General features: G+C 38.8%; 1 protein-coding gene across 3 annotated transcripts in view; it reads right to left on the bottom strand.

The window, feature by feature from the left end:
• The window catches only part of SCAF8 (SR-related CTD associated factor 8), a 168,906-nt gene that overhangs the window by 79,974 nt on the left and 65,568 nt on the right, over positions 1-23,364 (bottom strand). The window contains exon 22 of one of the 3 annotated variants that reach the window (XM_030022349.2): positions 13,434-13,448. The exons of the other annotated variants lie outside the window; for them this stretch is intronic. The gene's annotated coding sequence lies outside the window, so the exon portion shown is untranslated. Of the gene's footprint in view, positions 1-13,433; positions 13,449-23,364 lie in introns of those variants that run through there. 3 annotated transcript variants of the gene reach the window in all.

Below are 23,364 nucleotides of genomic sequence, written 5' to 3'. Positions count from 1 at the left end.
CTAGAGTCTTTGGTCCTCAGCTCCAGCACAGACCACCCAATCTACAGAAAGTTATCCATCAGCTCCAGTCAGCGGAGGAACGTGTCCTGCTCTGGATGCCAACGATCTCCAGAGAGCAACATAGCCAAATTCATATCATTCCTGTTCACCAAAGGATTTAAACCAGAAATATTCTTGCTAATTACTATAATCTTTTCTTACTGTAACTACCACCATAATTCTGAAGAGAACTGACATTATGCAAAGCATGAAAATATATTAACAAGTTGTTTGAGGCAGAGGAAGATAAAGAAACTTCAGAGGATAGTTGTTTTCTAATCACATTAAGCTGCCAAGAATATTAAATTCAAAAATAATCTGAAGACCCTTAATTTTACTGTGAAGACACATTCTGTTTCTTCTTTTGAACAAAAATTCAGCAGAAAGGAAAATTCCTTTACTGTAAGCAAAGCTCTTAGTAAATAAAACAAGGCATTGCAATACAAGGTGTTTAAGATGTGCTAAAAAGAACAATCTATCTCAAAGCCAAAATAGCATTTAAAAAAAAAAAACAACAGAAGGGAAAAAAAAAACGGTAATTAACTTATTAACTGTTAGGTCGTGCTCTTTGGCTCATATCACGAATAGAAAAATCTTGCTTTCAGTATTTCATTAGTAATTCTGGTATTATAAAATGAACCAGTATATGTTTTTTCTCTAATTGTAGAATGCGTTTCTGCAGTGATACCAATAATTGGAAAAACATACATACTGCAGAGAACAAATGCATCTGACCGGAAGTAAATACATACAATACAATGGAGATAATTAACCCTTCTCACTCAATCAATCCAAAGAAAACTTTATCCCCATAGCTACTTTAATTATTGAATTCCTACTTATGTGGGCATAAGATTGGTGAAATATAATATTCACCTAAAATATATACTTATTCTATTTCTTGAGCAGTTTCAGCCTAGGAAAATTGAGTCTAGTGCCTTTAAATACAACTTCTTTGGAGATTCCCAAGAATGTAGAGGACTTTCCAAAAATGTCATTTGTAAAGGTTTCTTTTGCAAGTGCAGTGCTGCCAAATATTTTTACCACTGAAGAAATGCTATTTCAGCTGCATTTGAGCAGAGTAATAGTGGTAGCTAATGACCTATTCAGTTAATCATAGTTATTAACTCCCTGCAAATGCCTCAGAATACAATAAATGTTTTGTTTTCTTTGTGGACTCATAAATTACAGGCATTATATAATACCCATGATATATAACCTATGAGTACGAATACAAACTGAATCCAAACCCACTCCCCTAAAATAATTCTAATATTTGGAGCCTCTGAAGAAAGAAAAATGCTGTTACTACCCACAGAGCTACTGAAATAGCACTGATAGCAGGGTAAGAAATGGCTATAAGGAAAGTTCTGGTTTAACTAAAATGTGGCTATTTGTCATCCATTTACAGCAGTCTGAAATAACTATTACAGAACACTTTTTAAACAAAGAAAACGAGAAACATGCTCAAATAGCTGAACCGCATACATCCTTTCGTAAAGCAAAAAAGGCTGCAGATGTAGGGTTGCAGTGTGGCTCATAAGACAGATCAACCATAAAAGTTTTCACTCTTGAGACCAATGCTCAAGGTGGGTGCTCAACTTGGGTGTTCTACCAATATAGGGCTTATCTTGTTCACCTCTTTTTTTACATTAATATAGGTTGTAGAATTGTCAGTTGTCAGACTTAGCTCTGCTGTGTTCACTGCTCAGGAAAGATTATATTTATTATGCTGCACATTGACTACCTGTCACAAGGGTAAAGTCGTAGCTGGTTATACCTCATAGAATCATAGAATCATTTAGGTTGGAAAAGACCTTCAAGATCATCGAGTCCAACCATCACCCATGCTCACTAAACCACGTTCTGGAGTACCTTATCTACGGGCTTTTTGAATACTTCTAGGGATGGTGACTCCAACACTTCTCTGGGCAGCCTATTCTGTCTGACAACCCTCTTGGTAAAGAAATTTTTCCTAATATCCAACCTAAACCTCCCTTGCCACAACTGGAGGCCATTTCCTCTTGTCCTGTCTCCAGCCACCTGACAGAAGAGACCAGCACCCACCTCACTACAACCCCCCTCCAGGTAGTTGTAGAGAGCGATAACGTCTCCCCTCAGCCTCCTTTCCTCCAGACTAAACAACCCCAGTTCCCTCAGCTCCTTCTTGTAAGACTTGTGCTCCAGGCCCCTCACCAACTTGGTTGCCTTTCTCTGGACACGTTCCAGCACCTCAATGTCTTTCCTGTAGTGAGGGGCCCAAAACTGAACACAGTACTCGAGGTGCGGCCTCACCAGTGCCCAGTACAGGGGGACGATCACCTCCCTGCTCCTGCTGGCCACACGATTCCTGACACAAGCCAGGATGCCGTTGGCCTTCTTGGCCACCTGGGCACACTGCTGGCTCATATTCAGCCGGCTGTCAACCAGCACCCCCAGGTCTTTCTCTGCCGGGCAGCTTTCCAGCCACTCTTCCCCAAGCCTGTAGCGCTGCGTGGGGTTGTTGTGACCCAAGTGCAGGACCCGGCCCTTGGTCTCATTGAACCTCATACAACTGGCCTCGGCCCATCGATGCAGCCTGTCCAGATCTCTCTGTAGAGCCTATCATGTCTTTGTGGTTGCCATTATACTGATGAGGCACAGAACCCCTTGTAGTTTCTTCAGGAAGTTTCTTCCAGATGTATTTTAAAAAGCTCCAGAATACGTTTTAAAACAATGTTAGGCTACCAAGGTCAGAGCAGGCTGTGTTTTTTAGTTGCAATTGCTTTGCAGAAAGGATTAGATTACTAGCTCATATAAATATTCCCCTGGCTACTTCAAGGAGTGAAGACAATCTCTGAAACAGTCTTCTGTTGGCTTCCTGAATGGAAGAACTCCTCCATGAAAGCACAGAAAAACTCAAAAGGCTTTCAAAATTAGAATACAGACAAAGTTTGGTATTAAACACCTTTTACTCCTCCTGGAGAAAAAGATACTCAGGTATTTGCTGAAGAAGTAATCTGGCAGGCCATACAGTGATAAAAGACATTGCACAGGTGGTGGTGTTCTAGCTTTAACTTTAGTTTTGTAGAAGAACTGTTAAGAATTTAGCAATGAAAAGAAAATCACATGAAAGTGATTATAAAACAAGAGCTTTCATGATTCCTAGCAAAGGAAGAGCAGATAAATGCTAGGGGAGCACAGGGAATGCAGCCACAGCCAGCTCCAGGGACTAATCCGGGACACACCCAGGCAGAGGAGGTCCCAGAGGGGAAGAGTTCAGATGAGAGGACAAGTTTACAGAAGGGCAGCACTAAAGGCAGGGCTGTAAATTAACCCAGTGCAGAGTAAGCAAGCACTATGCTATACCAGAAGGTATTTAATTACCTTAAAGCCCCAAAGGAGTAATTTAAAAGGTATTGGTAAGTACACACTGCTTAGCATGTTGGGAGAACTGCAAAGAATTCACCATGCAAAGACACAGGGAAAAGAAAGAATACGAAATATAAGAAAAAAACCTGCAAATGTGTTAGAAAAAGAAATGCAGCATAGAACATCCTTGCTAGTTCAAAATAAGCTCTGCCTGAGAGAATACTGCTGCTGTCACCTAGAGCTCCGCACAGGCTAATTTAGCATCTGAGTGGTGCCTTTGGTGGCTGAAATGTCAGTTCCCTTGGGTCATTGTACACTGGCACAGTGATGAGCAGAGAAAAGTTTGACTACATCCTACAACATAACTGCTGGTTGCTCACCAGAGAGGTGGGCACAACCAGACAAAGACTTTTCATCAGGTTTCTCAAAACAAGCTAGTTGTAATTCTGATGCCTTCTGTATTTGAGGATCTGGTACTTTGGTGATAAAAGAGATTTGTAAAACCTGATGTGATATAAAACTGCATGAGGTTGCAAGTTGTTTCCAAGATTGGATTAGAATTCACCATGATCACAGATTTGGATAAATGTTCTGAAATTAATGCCTTAGATCCACAAAAAGAAGTGCAAATTACCACAGAAGGATAATTCAAGTGCACACGTATAGAAAGGAGACTTGCTAGGCAATTGTACTGCAAAAAGGATTTGCAGGGGAGTTATAGCTGTCTATAAGCAAGTAATAAATCAGGATGATATCCAGTTGCAGAAAAAAGCAGCCTGATGTATATTCATAGTAATACTGTAAGCAAATCAAGTAATTATTTTTCCCCTACCAGCAGCAGCAAGGCCCTGACTGCATTACTGTGTCCAGCTCTGCCTCCTGGGCTGTTGGAGGAAGGAGACAGTTGGAGGGAGTCCAGGTAAAAGCCACAAAAAATGATAACAGATGTAGAACAAGGGAAGGTTGAAAGAATTAGATTGTTTAGTCTAGAAAAAGCAAAGACTAAGAGAAGACATGATAACATATTTAAAATATGTAAAAGTTTGTTATGAGAAGAGGATGGTGACTAATTTTTCTCCATGTCAATCATGCATAAGACAAGACTTACTATGCAGTTGCAGAGAAAAGCTTTCTAACACAAGGACGATCAGCCCAGCAGCAGGTTATCTACAGGTATTACATGTAATGCTGTCACAGGAAGTGATGGGAGCGGTTGAGACAAACACCTGTCAAGGAAAGGTATGCTTGATCCTCTCCGAAAGCAGGTGAACAGCCCAGGTGATCCCGTGTGAGATCCTGTCCAGCCTTACGCTTCATGCTTGGCCACAGAAACAAGGCACAGATCAGAGCTTTCCATCAGAGACACTAAATACCACGATGTGCATGACTGTCTGCCAGGAAGGATGGAGCCTGCGGGACAAGGGGTGGAGCTCCCAAATCTGTTTAGCTAATTAATTCAATTGGCTGGAAGTAGCACAGAGCACCCACTCGGTCACCACAGCAAGCTCTTTTACTTGTTTAACATGCTCATGCCCAGTCGTACCTTTATTTACTCCACCTTTGCTGCCAACAGCCCTTTTCACAGGTTCATAGGGACTGATACAGAGTAATTAGGTATACACCACTGTGCGGCCATTGGAGAAATGAGTTGAACAGGCTTTAAAAGGAATAGGCAGGTCTGAGGCTGTAGCGATGCCTGGCAGGGACCAGGCTGGCCATGAAGGTGGTAGACTAGAGAAGGCAAATGGACTGCAGAGGAAAAGGGGTGATGTGCCAAGAGCTTGCCCCGTGGAGACAGACTCCTGCTACAGGGGCACAGCCGGCAGCCACCGGTGCCAAATCTCCGCCGGGACAGGTGAGCTGCTTTGCCGTGCAACGCCGGCGTGCTGCAGGGGCCGGCCGCCCCAGACACCTGCGGGGCTATTGTTCACGGCTGGTTGGGAAAATAGGATCAGAAACCCCAGAATGCCAGGGAGAGGGGAGGACAGCCTTCATCAGGGGAACATCTGGGGTGAAGCCCTCGAGTTTTGCCGCCTTTAGAACAGTCTGAGGAGTACAGATCAGGGAAAAAGGGCACGAAAGGTTCTATCCTGTCACAGAAGGGCGAGCCCGAGCACGCAGACCCCTGAAGCGACTTTGCCCAGTATGCTGGTGGATTCACAACAGGTCTCTCACTGCTAATATGATTAAATTTTTTTGTTAAGAAGCACAGAATTCAACTGAAATTAACAGGGATTTTCCAAAACAAATCCACGTGTAAGCTGGTGTGCGGGGCTCATCGATTCACAGAGGAAGAGGCTGCACAGCCCGAAGGTGCTGCTGGGGTATGCGTGCAGGGGTCTTGTGCGCTGCTGCCAGGCCCCTCCATGGGTTTTTCCTGTACTATAGTCACACACCCTGTGCTTGACTACAGCGCATCTGGCATAAAGCGCCCTGCCTCGATCTGAAGCCTTCCCAGTAGAGCAAATCCATTTTCCAAACTACAGTGTGCGCAATCAGAGTGCAGAGCGAAACATTTCCACTTTTCTTGTCACTGTTTTAACCTTAAACAAAATTATCTATTAAAAAAAACCCTACTCTCCATTAAAAAAAAAAAAAAATGGAGAGCAATGCAAACATAGCCAAAAGTCTGCTCTTATGCTTGATCACTTGTGAAGATGGGATAATGTACTGCGTATGCTGAAACTCTCTCCTCGCATGACAACACAGACTATAGCTCTTGCCCTGGGAAAATAAAATTCATGGATAAATGGCATTAGATGGATCCTGTCAATGACTCAGTTGTTCTTTCTACTTTCCTGTCAAGCCTAACAGCCTTCTGAAAAACTTCCTTAGATTAGAATAAAAAAAAATAAATTCATACTTCAACCGTTTTTAATGATGATTTACATGATTTTCCTGGTATGATGTCAAAATTACTGTAATTACATTAGCATTTACTTACAAATGTAGACAACTAAGAAGACCGTACAGTTTACAGAAATTCAGATTTGAATGTTTTAATGGTCCCTGCAGGGGAAAAAAACAATATAAAAGAAATAGTACAATACTGATACAGAAATGTTTGTAATGCAACATCCCGATTACCCTCTATTCCTTTTCAAATGTACTACAGTAACATTAACATTTGATTGCCTAATGCCCTTTAAAATTAATTTCAATTTAACAGTTGTTTTCACCCATAACCACTTCTGGGGGGTGCACCTGTAATTCTAGAAATGACCAACAAAGCAACACTCATAAAATTATTTCCTCCTTTGATTCCTCAGTCACTCTACAGCCTCTACAGACCGCATTTGCATGGGTAATGATGACTCATGAAGAAGAATAATTCTGAAAGTGAGTTCTCTATAAAATGATGTAGCCAAGTGGGACATCATCAATTTTCAGAAAATGCCTGCTTTTCTTCATTTTGTAAGATTGCCTTATTGGGCATCTACTTTAGCCTCTCCACTGAATGCCAGCACCAGCTAAATACTATGAATGCAGTAAATATTCCTTTCTGCTATGTATCATGTCATCTTTAGATTGCTGCAAGTTGAACAATTATTACAGACATTTATGGTGGCATAAACACTGCACTGAAGAAACTATGGTAAGTAGGGACTGAGGATACAGAAAAGAAACATGAGCTTCCAAGGACAGAAAAGTTGCCCATAACTTCCCAAATTACATGAAAGCATCCTTGTCTTTCTTAAACAGTTCCGTCAAAATCTCCCTGAAAGCACACATGATGTTAAACGAGAAGGCATCACAAAACTCCCCATTACCAGTAGTGGCAATGGGACCCAAGTCTGTTCCTAGCACTTCTGTTACGAAACCCAACACAGACATGCAAAAAAGTTCCTCAGCTAAAACAGGCAGGAGAAAGAGTTGAAAAAACGACATACTGCCATCATCCCTTTATCATGAATGGAAAACCAAGACACTGAGACATGAAGCAATTCATTCAGTATCACACTGAAAGCCTACAGTAAGGCATGTGAGATCTTAACTTTAGAGCACTCAATCCAGCTCCCATTAAACTATAATTCATAGAATCATAGAATCACTTAGGTTGGAAAAGACCTTTAAGATCGAGTCCAACCATCAACCCAACACCACCACACCCACTAAACCATGTCCTGAAGTGCCTTGTCTATGCGTTTTCTGAACACCTCCAGGGATGGTGACACCACCACTTAATTCATATAATGGATATTCCTACGAATTAGCAATCTATATAAGACAGGGTGTCAACACAGATAGAAATTCCTGATTCCCCTGACTTTTCTGAAATCATAACATTGATGTGTTTAAATAAGATCCCCAGATCCGTTCCAAGAAATAAAGCAGGGACGCTTCTCATCTGAAATGGGGAGCGCATAGCATGGAAACAGGAGCAGGTTAGTCAAAATGCTCAGGTGCTGAGATACAATAAGAAGGAGAAAAATAAAGATGCAATGAGGGATCAAGGTTTACGGAAGTTAATATTGTACTTTCCTCTGATCTCTGCAAAACAAGGAGAAGAAGGAATTTACAGAAAATCAGCAGGCACAATACTCTAACCATCACCATAAAATTCCATATTTTGTGACTTTACTGGTTTATTTTACAAATATCTTAGCATGAGAGCTTGGAAGATAAAATAGCACATTTGTATAACTGGCCATGATTCAAAAAGAATACAGCCTTTTTCAGCATCGTACTTCAACTATTTCAAGTTAAAATCTTTGGACACAAAGTTAAGTACTGGCTTAAGTGCCTTGAGAAATGAGGTGATGGTGTGTGCAAGAGCTGGGTGGTTCTAGAATAAAGGGAAGCTTGAACGTAAATGACATTACACTTTGTGGGAATAGACAGGAAAATCCAACATGAAAGACTACGTAAGTACATATTTATAAGCACACACAGAATGCTTATTCTGTGATAATCTAATCCTAGATAGGCTGATTTCAGCACAATTACGAGGAACTATCAAACATTTTTATTCAAAATGGGGTTTACTTCACAGGTGCAATTCCATCAGGACTTACACACACCTGCTGGGGAACAAAATGTGTGTCTTTGAAAACTTGTGCTTTTATACTGTGTTCTGTATCACACTCAGGATGAGTAGATGCCTCAAAGGAAGGGAACGATGGACTTGCGTAACCTCTGAGAGTGAAATTACTATTTTATCTTTAGTACTGAAGGCTAGATTGCCGTGTCTCACAATTGATTACTTTTCATAGTTATACAATTATAAGCTAAAGAAACCTGATAAAAGTAGAAACATTCGTTTCCTGTGCTGAAAGAAAGATTTTTCAAGAGCAAAGAATAAAACGGCATTTTCATATCCTGCAAAGCAAAAATAATCTATTATGGCAGAGGTGTCCTTTTTTAACGTGATGACACATTGATTTTTGGAGGCAACTACAATGCAGCTTTATTTTGTATAGCAACTTCCATACAAATCATGTCTTTGTTTGAGTCTTCTTTTGTTTAAACAGTGCAGTAATTCAATAATACAGTTTCAAAGTTCATATAAAATAAAAGCAGATAAGGTGACAAATTAAGGATGTGTAGCTATTCACATCTATATCCTGACTGTCCAATAAAGTGCTGTAAATTTTAGTTTGTTTAAAAGAGTCAAGTTAAATATCATACTGGACTAAAAGCAATCAGACACCAGGAAGACTGTAATTAAAACGTCAAGGATCTTGGTGACAAGATATTTACTCAGACAATACCCAGGTTTACGGACACTCATTTATAGGTATTAAAATATGGTTTAATACACATAAATAAAACATCACTAAAATCTGTTTCAGTTAAAAATCTTGCAGCCTGGAAAACATGCTTGCTTTATGAAAACCTAATTAAAAGCCAAGGAAGGTATCATATCTCAAAGTGCTAATGAAGAATCTGCCTTCTGCTTCTATCAAAAATGTGAAGTGCCACTGAAAGCAGATGGGAGGAAGGAGAATCTCAAGGAATGATCTGTGGAAGATAACACACAGAGTATTTCAGAGGATTAAACTCCTTTATGTGAAATATTTTGAAATTCGCCAAAGGTAACTCCATCAAGTAATAGCTCGCTGGTGAGAGGGTAGCTTCTGTATAACATTTTCCTAACTTTTAATACGAAACTTAGGGAAATCAACTCAGTTTCATGAAATGTCATTTTTTTAAAAAAATTTGAATAGCACTGCACATTCTAGCACAGAAAAAATTGTTTCATTAGAAAAACAAAACAAAACAATCTCACAACCTATCTACCTTGAACCACAATGTCAGGAAAACAGAAACCTGGGAAACAGAAACATGAACTGAACAAAAGGACAAACTAGTGGTGTGTTTTAACAAATTAGACTTTAAAACTTGTCACTGCTTTATTAATTGTGCTTACACCAAGTAAGCAAATGATCAAGTTTACATGTTTTTAAATGCATCTTTCATTTTTTACAAGTGTTGTTTACGTTATTTTCTGTTTCTCTGTATTTGCCTTATTTACCCCTTTTCATCTAGGCACCACTGCAACTATGTACTCACATGTGCTTAAATTTAAGCACATAAGAAATTCCAGTTATTCTAATCAGACTAGCCACATTCTATGTGCTTTGCTGGATTAGTATCTAGATTCTTAAATTTCATATTAATCACAAAAAGAAGTGGTTAAAACAAACAGCACAATCAATGGGGGAAGGAGTTCAATCCATTTTTCAAAGTATTAATGACAAATCAAAGGCATTTATTATCATAACAGTTAAAACACTGCTGAGTGTCTAAATGAGCACTCTCACAGCTGATCATGTCTGCAATGGACATATTCCAGTGGATTACTTCTATGCTATCTCTTGTTGTCAGCATTGCCCTGCAACCTTTTCAAATGAGGTTTGATCCTGAAAAGCCATCAATGATGAAACAAAAGTGTACAAAAGAAGGCAGGAAAGCTTTAAATTACATACCATATTTAAGTAATGTTTAATTATTGCTTTCAAATGGTCACTAGTGAAACCTTAAATGCACAAAGCAACTGTGCAATCAATAGCTACCAAAACAACATCCATCCCATCCACCATCAGCTTACATGTAAGATAAAAGGAAAAAACATGCTATCTGCTCTATAATAGTAGCATAATTTGGCAGGAACTGCCAAAAAAATAGTAGCATAACTGGCAGGAACTGGTCAGAAGTTTTCTTAAATTCATCAACCTGCCCCCTGACAAGGAATGGTCTAATAGTTTTCAAACCATCTTTACTAGAGGAGAATCCAATCTAACCATAAATACTTCATTTTGACTAAATTCTACCACAAGGTTATCTACCTGTTTATATACTTGGGCAGTGTATTTTTTTCCTATTACTAAAACTAACTTCATACTCTCTTGAAATGAGTATGGACGGGTACTGATATTGAGGCAGAGGCAACAGCTTGGACTTAGCTCCCTGGGTGGTTTGAGGGATGCCTTCCTTACTCTCTTGGGGGACTGGCTGAGCAGGACGAGCGTCTGCTCCCGACACCAGAGCTGACGGCCCCATGCATCACAGGAAATTGCCGAGTGCTTTATCTGACATCAAGGAGGGATTTGGGAAACAGCTGGGGTAGACATCTCACCAGTCCAGGAACAATTTCTATCATAACTAAGCTTTGCTCTCCAGAGCAATCTCTGAGTTAATATAAGTTAGCGTCTCTAGTTGCATTGGTGTTGAATATGTAAAAGATGCTTTAGAATAACAAATGTTTGTTAGGGATGTAGAACATGCCTGGAGCAATGATGGGGAACCACGATGCCCCGATAACCACGAAAACCCCAGTAATGCAGACCCTCTTCTGTGTTGGTTCCTTTCATACTTTCACATGCAAGCTCATATTTGCGGAATAACAGTGTAAAATACAAACGTTTTACAGAAGACATACATGGTTCCTGCTCTCAAAATCTCATCCCTTTTCTAGGCAGTAAAAAGTTTGCCATGTTGGAGATTGAGAATTGGATATAACAATAAGTAATTTTGTTGACTCCTTCCAAATGATACTATGATTTCTCCTGGGTGTCTCAGATTTTTATAAGCGTCTTAAAAGAAAGGTAGGAGGACTGTAAAATAAAATGAGAAGCAGCAGGTTTTTTTGAAGGTTGCCAGGAGAGCTGTTTCTCAGCAGGACAAGTCTGAGATTTTGTGTTTCAAAGAAACTCCTTTGGGAAACATCACCTTGCCGGGGCTTTGTTACAGGCATGCCCACTGGCGGATGAGCAACAGTAGGGTGGATGGCTCATAACCTAATGACATGAGTATGGAAAAAGAAGTCTTTTATTGATATTTGAAGTGTCTTTAAGAAAGCTGACCTTTGGAAACTGATATTATTCACTGAGCAGTACAGCCTCCCCTGGAAAACCCCAGGGAAAGCTTGCACTTTGCTCTGACAGGAATGAGAACTTTCTGCACCCTCATTTACTTGGCCAGCAAAAAGGTGGACAGACAACTTCCTCATTCCTTCCCACCCCACCACTATGGCACCTTGCGCTTTCCCAGCACAGCCCACATATCAAACACGGGTGACAGAGCTGCTGAGCAGCCATATCCACAGCACGGGCATATGGAGCAGGAAAGCAGCCACCAGGCTGCAGGTGCCCCTCCTGGTGTCATGGCCTGACATGGGGGACAAGGAATCTCAGGTCTAGCATTTACAGTGGCAGTGCAAAACACAGAAAAGTAAGATTACCTTTAGAAAGACTGGCTAAGTTGAAATTATTTTAATTTTTGTTTTTAAGTTATTTAAATCAGCAAAAATAAGAGTATTTTGATAATTTATTTAATCTTGTTTTCCATTTGTATTTTTTTGTGGTTTTTTTTCCTGCAGCTAGGTTTACTCTTACTAAAATAACTACCTAAACATACTAATTCAGAATTAAATAGAACCATTATACTTTTTGCTGAGACGATATAGTATATCAACATAAATTTGTTTAGCAATGGTATAGTTTAATACATATTCAGATCTAGATTTCTTTCTAAGAGTATAAATATTATGTATCTTATTTTCAAGATGATAATTTTTAGTTATCCTCAATTCTAATCCTTGAATCTATGTACACTCATTATTTGTAAACAGTATTTGAAGACCTAATCAAACTTCCATTTGCTTTGCAGTCACCTAAGCAATGAAGTTTGTCTTTTGCTTTACACAGGCAACAGAGTTTTCTTTGGTGCATCCGTAAGTATTCCTTCATCTGCCACGTGAACAAAGCGACTGTAGAAAAGCATATCCATCTCCTCACTCCCCTGACTCCGCTGTGGAGAGCAGCTTTTATGCTCTCCCGTTATGCATGTTGCTGCTGTGCTTCTCCACCCAAGCTGTCGTTGAAGCCATCTCACTTGCCACCTCTGCAGTTACTATTCACTAAACATTCAAATATTGCTTCTCTTCTGTCCCAACAGGAGCTGGATAGCCTGATCTAGAAAATCTGAAGCTGGGAGACTTTTCCTTCTCTCTGCTACAAGAGGAGTGCAGAAGCGGAGCTCTTGACACGACGAAGGGACCATGTGAGATCTTACCATACTGACATGCCCTCAGTAACATGCTGGCCAGATGGTAAAGGAGTAAAAGAATCCAAGATGGACAAGCGACAATATGAGGTTATGAATGACATAGCTGCTACTGTGGGCTCCACACACAGGGAGATGTGTCCAGATGTGCGTGCTGGACCTACTACACTACTCTGATAAAGGTAATTCAAGCAGCAACCAAATAGCATAACCTCTACTGGATCAAATCTGGGTATGGCTGCATGGAAAGTACTCTTTGCACTTCCTTCACACAACCGATTCTAAGAAGAGGAAAAGGACTTACAAAGTTTCTTTCTTTGCTGATATAAATAAAACTGCAAAAATGCCTCTTTCCTACTCTTTGGGACAAATTAGGATTTCTGTTAATACACTCAATGAAAAAAAATCTACTACCTTCATTTTTTTAAGCAATAGTTTTTAAAAAACACCTTATTGTATCTGTATTTGCCAGGACTTCATGCCCATGTAAAAACTGAAAGTGTATTTGTACTCTAAAAGCCCAAAGGCGTGTAAAACCAGATCCTCCTTCACTTCCTTCCTTTAATTCACAGTGAAGAACATAATTTAATCCATACCCTGTAGCTGCAGAGAATACTACAATCACATTGTTCTTGAACAGTGAGAAGATATTCACTGCAGTATGGGGGAAAAAACTGGAAAGAATTAGAACTTCAGAGAAGAACAGTGAAAGATCTTAATAAAGAGATGAGTAAGAAATTAGTCACAACGAAGGTTATCACATGAAAAATCTCTAGTTTTCTGGCACTTCCTTTCACATTTCAACATTATAAGAGTAAACCCGTGGGTTGCTCTTGATGCATTGAGTATAAAGCACTTGAAAAAACTGGAATACAAAGTCCAGCTAGCATTACAACATACTAAAGGTAACACTGGACTAAGGAAACCAATGTAGATACACCACTCTCATGAAGGCAAATATCTCAACTGACTCAAACTAATTTTATTACAAATGAGATGAAGATTTTAGTAAAGCAAAGCAGACCTCAAATCACTTGCTCCCTTAGAAGCAAACCTCCTTCCATCACCCCTCCTCCTGACCATTGCAAGCCGGTAAAAATGGGAGTAATGATAAGTTGGTACAAATAAGTTACACTTCAAACCTACTGTACTAGCAACTAGACGTACAGAACCCATGTTATTCTGTAAGAACAGCCCCCAGAGTCAGAGACATCACATGCTTTAGCTACCTTAACCGCCATCTCAGTATTCTTTGGGGCAGAAATGATGTTTATCTGGAAGAGAAAGAACTGCTAACATTATATACATGAGCTGTGTAAGTCGTTGGTTTCCAGCCTGTGCATCCGAGACACCAATGGACTATGGTTTAGAGTGAGGAAAGACGTACCTAAGGAAAGCAAACCCCATCACAAGTAGGCTGAAATTTGCTGTTTGACATTAAAGTGACCAATTAACTTTAAACCATTTTGAGGGACCTCAGCAGGCTGAAGAAGCTTCAAAACTTGAGTCTATGCCAGTTATCTAAATCAATGTTCTTTACAGCTGGTTTGACATTTTCCTACCTCTACAAGGACAATCAGCTGGGGGGTGAGAGGAAGAGCATAGGATGATGTCTGTAAATTCACAAGAAAAGGTTTTTAGGGCAACTGCAGTTTTGGGTTTCTGTTTTCACCTAAGAGCTACAAAAATAAGACTCAGTTGAAATGATGAAAGGTTTTACTTACAAGCAATCATACAAAGGAATTTTTTTTAAAGCTTTGAGATGCAAAGCAAGGCATTTAATTACAGTGTAACTCAGCTAGAAATGAGCTTGGCCTGCTAAAAATAAGCAAAAATCAAGTTGTATTTGATACAATGATCTTGATTCAAACAAGATGCTGGAAAAACAAGATTTTTTTGAAAAAAGTTACAAATAGGAGAAAACAAAGCAGAAACATGTCAACAGGAAATTGAGCTAATGAGTGTATTTCAGTGATTTATAGCAGGCTAATTCACAGAATTAGGCACTTATTCTAACAACCAAGCATTAGAAACTGAGCCAGATATAAGGGTGAAATTAAACACAAGATAAGTCCTTCACTGTTGGACAAAAAAAAAATCCTTCAAAGTGGTATTAAGCAACTGCATCATACTGATGATAGATGTATATTAATGTTTACATTGTGAAAGTAAACTACAGATTTTTCCCCTCATTTCTCTAAGATAATTCTTATAGAAATTAAATTAGGGCCACTTAGTTGCCAGGAGGCAGGAGATGGCTGCCAGGGGAAGGGGAATCCTGGTCAGAGAGACAGGATTTGAAGGGGGGCTGTTACTGACAGCTGCCCATCTCCTCCAGAGTAGTACTCGATCACCTGTCAGCACACCAACTTCCTACACAGCTGATAATAGTACAACACGAGCAGTCTAAAAACAATGGAAGTTATCTGCTGAAACGTATCACTCAGAGTCACATTATCCAGAAATATCAAAAACATATGAACATATTTACAACATTCCTAGTCTGGAAACAAGTTTTATCAATATTTTACTGGGTTAGAACACTCCTATAATCGTGTCCAGGGAAGGATCAGATATATTAATCTAAATACATACAAGCCCATGAATGTTACTTTACAAAGAAAACTGATCTCATTGAGGGTCTATGTAAATATAGGGGAATAATATACAAAAGATTATAGGATCAAAATCATCCTACTAAAAGCTGTGACAAATCTACAGATCACCTCAAATCCTAACCTCCAGCACTAGAGCAGACGGTTTTAGATAAAAGCTCTTTACCCAGTTCTTTCCAGAGGCATACTTGGCTGGTCCCCTTCCAGACATAATACATTACATGGTAAAAAAGAGAGTACTCACCATAATAAAACTTACTAAACAGTAGCTAAATAGAGCATTTCTATAGGGGGGGTGGAACACGTTAAAGATAATGAAAAGCAGATTCCCTCAGCTACATTTCTTAACCGAGCTCTCCTGAACCATGTTTCTCTGATGAATAAAATAAGAAGTGTTTCAGGATCAAGCAGTGCAGAAGCACTCTGACAAAAAGGAGCACAGGAGTTATAAAAGGAAACAAACTTTTAGAGGTTATCTAAGTCACTGAACTATTTCATAATGGTCCAGATAAAATAGAAACTGGGAGTTAGTAGGCAACACTAGCTGGTGGGAGTGGGGAGGGAGGGTGCCAGCTATCAGCAGAGCCTCCATGCTAATGCAGGTTAATGTCAGGAGTGTTACTGTTATGGTCAGTCAAAAAAGCAGAGAAATATCTAACCGTCCACTTCCACAGACATTTTTCATAAAATATCATAGTGATGAACAACTAAGATTCACCAACATTTTTTAAAGTAGGCTTTGATCAGTGAAAATGAGGACTGTGAAATCCCTGCTAATTACAGCAGGTGTTTAAAGGCCAGGTGGGTAGGAACTTGTACCTTAACCTGAGCCTGGCATGCAACAGAGGGGAAAAATTACCCCCAATTAGCATGTACACGCACAAATCAGATGGAAAACAGCACACTGAACCACAACAGTGAATTATTCGAGAACCGTATTCAAGTCCTATGGTGCCTCACCTGAACAGGGCTTAAGAGGGCAGCTGTCTGGTTTCCATGTATCAACAAAACTGTGGGCTGAAGAAACAGCCACGACTAAGTATGTTCTGTGCACCCTCTGCTGGCTTCACAGCACCAAGCAACCACATCTCTAATAAAGTAGAAGCAAAATCCAGGGAAGTAAAGCCATCTTAACTGCAAGCAACAGTAAAAAGAGATACCAAAGTTACTTCTAAAAATAAAAATAAAAAAATATTTGCGAAAACTTTTTTTTTTAAATTACCAAAAAAAATTATCGGGTAGCATCCCTTGCACAGGGATTCATTACAGGTTGCAAATTACTGGCCCTTGTTTCTACTGTAGCTTCTTAACAGTTCCTTAAGTCTACTTGCATTTTTCAAAAAAACCTTTAAAATAAGCATTTGGTTAGATTTCAGCATTCTGTTCTTTTTCAAGAGAATAAGTCAAATAAACTAATCTTAAAGATCTTAGCAAAGAAACTGAAGTCAACGATTACTTTTTTTAAGCCAGACATTTTCCTACCAGCTCTTTCAGCTGTTTTTCATTACAGTTTCAATCAAACTAAGACAGACACCCTACTCTCATATACATAGGATTCAGCATTTCTTGTTTTCAGAATCACTTTTTTCCCTTTAACATAGCTTTTACAAACATCATGGCTTGCAGTGATAATTTCTCCTTAGTTTACAAGACTCCTCTTGACTGTTCACAGGGTTACACATGAACCTCCATAGTCTGTAAAGCTGACATAACCCAAACTCTTGCACGTTTGAAATTACCAAAACCTAAAGCAAAACAAAATGCCAAAGTATAACAGTGTTAACCCTCAACAGCAGCCAGCTAGTTATGCACCAATTCTACTTCACAACCAATGAAAACACACAAAAACCCAGTAACTTCACTTAAAATCCCTCACAAATCCTTTAATTTCACAATTCTTCAAAACCACAGTAATCTCCCTTTGGTTACTGCTGACACTTCTAAAAACATATTTAATCAGCACTAAAATGCTAGAGAAAGGAACACCAAATCTCAAGTTCGTTGCATCATTAACAAAATCAGCAAGTGCTTAGAAAATGTTTTAGAACACACAACATTTTGCATCTTTGTGAGAGGAGCTCTTCTATACCATTTAATTTTCACAAAACCAGGATCTCTTGAAAGAAAAATCCCATGATACTCTGTCATACGACAGCATGCTACTGCCTATAGATTTCATTACGAAAGTGTTCATAATTTTAGAGTGCAGAATAAAATATTACATCGTTAACTACAGCTAAGGTGATTGAGCTTCAAAAGTCTCTCCCGTTCCTGCACACAAGTTGCTCCTCAGGCCTGCGAGAACAGATTTCCCAGTTCCTGTGCTATTCCACTGTTGCTTGGCTGCTCATTTTTGCATCCTCCTCTCGCTCTGCTATGTTCTGATACACTCAGATGGAAATAAATACAGAAAACACCATTTTTGAGAGAAGAAAATTAATAAACTACTAATACATTTTTTCAAGGACCACACTGTACATAGAACCAATGTACAGGAATACAGGATACAAAGAATAAAGGATAAAAGCTAAAAGAATAAGAAGAAACTAATTCAAATTCCTATACTGCAGTCTGTACAGCCAGAACATACATGTTTGTTTATAGAAATACTGTGATCCAAGAAAGATTTAACCACTACCCGAAAACAACAAACTTAATGGCACTGGTACAGAGCACAGGATCCTCACCATGCGAGCTACTTCTGTGATCAGGGGATATGCAACTCACTCCTCTCACCACTGTTGTATTCAACTAGCTCTACTTTATGCAGGAGAGAATGGAATAGTGAAAGACCAATAGTGTTTTGTTTTCAAAGAAGACACAGAAAAAGGCACGTGTGGAAGGAAGTGTTTGCCTCACGTCACTGACAAGCAATACTCAGTACCTGTGTACTTCACGGGTAACAGTAGGGTTTAGAGCTTTGCTTGATATTTCAAGTGTTCAGAACAATTATGTCAGAATTGGCCACACTTCATGAAAGGGGTAGCCAGCTGCTGGCCTTGTAATTCATGTAAGGTCCCTGAGCGCCAGTACAGATGATAGTTAACTAGGGGAGCAACTCATCCAGCTGCCATTCTTGTCTTCTTATATCCAGGGGCTTGCTGCAAAGAGGGGTTCAAAAACTGGATAAGCTGTCCTGGCAAGGCAGGCTCACTCTTTTTGTATGTTCCTCTCACTGCACATACCCTGAGGAGCTGCTCTTCACAGAACTTGCAAATATCTTTTCGTGACACACTGGACCTTCCCTCTTACGAAGGTGAGAAAGTAGGCTGCAGTGGCTGGTTGGACACCACTGCTTTAAGTAGGTGGGGAAAGCATAAAGGAATAGCAAGAGCATATGGAAACTGTTCCTTCAAAACCCATCAAAACTTCACTTTCAGACTGAAGACACTGGAAACAATGCTAAAATAATCAGTTTTTAAATGCTCACTGCAAAGAGGTTTTGCCAAAGAAAAGAAAGAAATGAGACTGAAAATACAAACTGGGGAAAGTATTTTGTCACTCCAGTAGAGATTTTGTGCCAAAAGAAAAACACACCAAATTTTCTATTTCAAACTTAAATTTTAGAAATGGAGAACAATGGCATCAGAAGGATTTCAAAGGCCATTGGAGGAGACCTAGGAACATCTCAGTTAGGAACAGTGATGACTATGGGATGTAGCACTTTTGTGCCAGCTATTACCACGCATGGTCAAGACCACATGAGTAATGGGAACGCAAATGCCAGTGAGTGGTATATTTGAGGTATCCACCTACTGCTAGCATTTCAGAAGGTCACAACTCTGAAAAATTTCAGAATTTAACTCTTGGCCTTTTCCCAGAAAGTGCGACCTAGAAGTAGGAATCACACACCTATAACATCTTCAGGTATAATTCTGTTTCAGAACAATCCAAACAGGCACCTACAGTGGTTTAATCATCTCTCATCTTTCTTGCTTGCAGGGTTCCTTTCAAGTAGAACACCTGGTTCACAAATCTGACTTGCCAGCAATGATTAACTCTAAAAACATATTAGTTAACTTCAAATACTTCTCCTATTTATAAATATTAACCACATGACAAAGTTCAGTATAAAAAGACTATTCTGCTGCATGCTGTAGTAATACTACTATTGTGGCGCAGGCAGAGAAGAAAATCTTGATCTGCAGGTGAGCAGGAGCCTTGTGTCTCTATGGCTGAAGACAAGCCCACCCTCAGGGCGTCCGCCTGTGCACCTGTAAAGCACGGCAGTTTGCCTGGACCCGTTTGCACTCCCTGTGTTACCTCATAGTCTGAGACAAAAAGTTGTGGTAGGTGGTTTTTCCAGCCAAGTGCCAGAATAATTAAGGCTTTCTCTGTCACAGTCTACCAGAGCATCATTTTCTAGAGTGTAAGGCTGGGAACTTTATACTCTCACATAACAAAACTGATCATCAACAAGACTGAACCCTTCCTCATATGCAGCAATATTTTGTTTCATTTTACTTCAAAAAATAAGATCCTAACCAGCAAATGGTGTAAAAATATGGTGTAACCAACCGTTTCATAGCAAGAACATAAATTTAGAACCTTAATATTTAGATTTTTTAAAATTCACCTGATTATCAGAGATGATGTGCACTTAAATCTGTAGGTGAAGACACCCACATCTAACTTCAACTCCTTTGACACAGCAAGAGTGGAAGACAAAACAAAGATGCTTCAGCTAGAGGAACACCATGACTGTAACATGTACAGCAAGAGGAAGAGTTCATGCTGTACTTTTGTGTTTTCTTTCATATGGTATACACTGTAAATACTGTGGCTAAGCTTTCCAGAAGCTTCTATAAAAATGGATATATATACATACATCAATAGTTTCACAATAATAAATTATAATGTAGTATCTTGTCGTATGCACCTCAAGTCAATGTTAGACAATTACTCTACGACAAGATGTATCATTTCAAAGCTGTATTATAAGATGCTTAATAGGTCCCAGTTTTGAAAAATTTGAATGAGACAAAAGGCCAACAGTGAAATTTCTTGGGAAGGACCTCTAAGAAAATACCATTTTCAAATAGATGGCTTTCAAAAAAAGCCAATCAGTTGGTAAAACAAACCATGAATGAAAACCTTTCCAGTTTTCTAGCAGACTTTCCTTAGGTCTTATTTTCTTACCCATAAAATGCCAGAAATAACTGCTTTTGCATATTTGTTCCTTTTGGATTTATGTTTGCTTGCTTTCCTGTCACAAGATGAGAGACATTTAGAACAAATTAATTCTCAAAGTTGGGAGAAGTGAAATTTTTCATCATTTTCAGACAATTTGTTCGTTAAATTTCTTCACTGTGAGTAAGAAAGACTAAAATATCTGGTAACAAGGTAAGGAATGGAGAAAGGAAATGCAAGACCTTGGCATTCACTACAGTGTGCAAGTGTTGCGTGGCACAGCTCCTGAAGTCACTCTAACTTATGCAACTTGAAAAGTTAAGCACATCGTAGACACCATAAACTGCTAGGTGGTGTGAAAAATGCTGGTTTACTTATGTTTTTGAACATGCTGGAACCAGACTAGCATGACAAAAATATGTAATTTTGGATAAAAAATTTATTTCTTTTTTTACATGTCATCCATTCTTATTTCTATTCTAGTTAATACAGAAATGTAAGAACTTTTCATTGGAGAAGGGAATTTATTGAGGAAAGCTAGGCAGCGCATTCTAAAATGAAATAAAAATACTTTATTATTTAAAGAAAACATTTTTCTTTAAATCATTTGAAGAAAAAAATGCTATTTAAGTAAAACACAACCTTTCAAAAAAGCAGTAAGCAGATGGGGAAAAGAAAGCTAGAGGACATAACGGATTCTAAATGATCGGTGACTGCATGTTACAGAGCTGCTCTATGTGATGCGTTGAAAAGATCAACTTGGAAAGTATGATCATTTTAGGAGAGCTAGAAGATTAGACAAATGTGTTTAGCTCTCATTTGCTTGCTTCCTTTCACTCCATGAACTTCCTAGCATAGGACTAGACAAGTACAGTACTTGCAATTTTTTTTCAGACATTTTGTGCAGTCTACTCCGCCATAATCTCAGAATCTCGAAACAATCTTTATTATGGCTACCTGCTCATAAATACACAGGGGAACAGGATTTGAAACAAAAAAAAATTATCCCCTCCAAGGCTTTAGGCTTAAAAGCAGTATAAAAATCAATGAAACTAGAACCAGATGATGTTCTACCACCAGCTTTTCTAAAAGCTGCTGAAGCAGAAACTGAGACACACAAGACAACGGGTTTGAAATTCTGGATCCAATGAAGCCAATGGCAATGTCCCACTGGTAAACAAGTGAGGCTGTATATCACACTGTTTTAATACTAAGACTGAAGCACTTAAGACTTCAAAAAAGTCTCTAGAAATAACAAGAAAGGTAATGTAATAAATTTCATCAAGAAAATTGTATTTTCTACAGATAGCAGAAAGCAAACAATCCTGTAGCTAGGACTGTTCAAACCGGGATACTACTGTGAAATACACCCTTTTAACTACTGAGATACTTAAAAGTAATCAGTAGTTATCTCTGTACTAAGTAGACATTCCTCAACAGCAATGTTTCAGATTGGTGGTTCACACAGTTCAGTAATCTCCTCTTTTGATTTCTCTGATAGTTTTGCCCCAAACAATCACAGAATCATAGAATCATTTAGGTTGGAAAAGACCTTCAAGATCATCGAGTCCAACCATCAACCATGCCCACTAAACAACATCACTCTCAACTTCCCACTAGCTGTCTGTGTCTGTATTACAGTGATGCAACACATACGATGTATTACATATTAGACAAAATACATATGCATTCATCAGAAGATCCTCTAATCAGCGTTCAGAGTGGAACCCTGAACAAGATCAGATTTGGACTGGGAGGTAACACAAACGAGGAACAAAAAAGTCTTGGATGTTACACCGACACCTCAGTTCAGCACATTCCTCGCAAGTGAGATAGTTCTTTATCATGCTTTTACCTAGGTTCTGCAGTATCTACTACTTAAAAATACCCACATAAATATATTAACATTTGTATCAAGTTATTTCTCCAAGAAAGTTGTCTTACAAATATTTACACCTTCCTGTGTTTTGTGGTGGGTTTTGGGTCTGGGTTTTTTTGTTTGTTTGTTTGTTTGTGTTGTTTTTTGTTGGGGTTTTTGTTTGTTTGTTTTTTAATTAAGATACAAACAACATTAACAAAAATGCTCAGGACTACTTAAAATCTTTGGATACTTGCTTGCTAATTAGCGAATATTTAATCAGAACATGTGCATTAACTTTTATTAAATATAAAAAAGAAAGGTTTATTCATGCTTTGTAACTGAGGTTTTACCTGACAAGCTACTGCCTCTGAAACAACATTATCTATCCACTGGTTTACATATAGATCCAATCCGTACAGCATTTTTGGTGTCTGCCAGAATTTGCCATTTCATGCCACTTTCCTGTTTTCCACAGTGGTTCTGATCATGCAACAAGGATTGCAGGTGTAAAGCATGTACGAAATGTATACAAAACTTAAGACTACATTTCAATATTTTGTATAAATAACATATTAACCCTAATCACTTCAAGGTTTCACATTCTAATAAAAATAATGGGTGCCTCACTCATTTTATCAATTCACAGAACTACAGCCCATCAACTTCATATTTTTAGTACGGTGAATTTTTGATCAACATGAAATTTGAGAAGACGCCATTATTTTGCTTTTAATAAGTAACAAAATTCCAAATTAATCAGCAAGCATTTCAATTTGTTTTCAGTATTTTAATCACAGATAACTTGAACAATAAGGTTCTCAATAGTGAATTTCCTGTATTGGTAGTCATACTGTAGAAGAA

This window comes from Aquila chrysaetos, chromosome 8 (genome assembly GCF_900496995.4).
Source record: "Aquila chrysaetos chrysaetos chromosome 8, bAquChr1.4, whole genome shotgun sequence".
Classification (NCBI taxonomy): Eukaryota; Metazoa; Chordata; class Aves; order Accipitriformes; family Accipitridae; genus Aquila; species Aquila chrysaetos.
The sequence above is the reverse complement of the archived record's forward strand: the minus strand, read 5'-3'. Positions and strand labels throughout refer to the sequence as shown.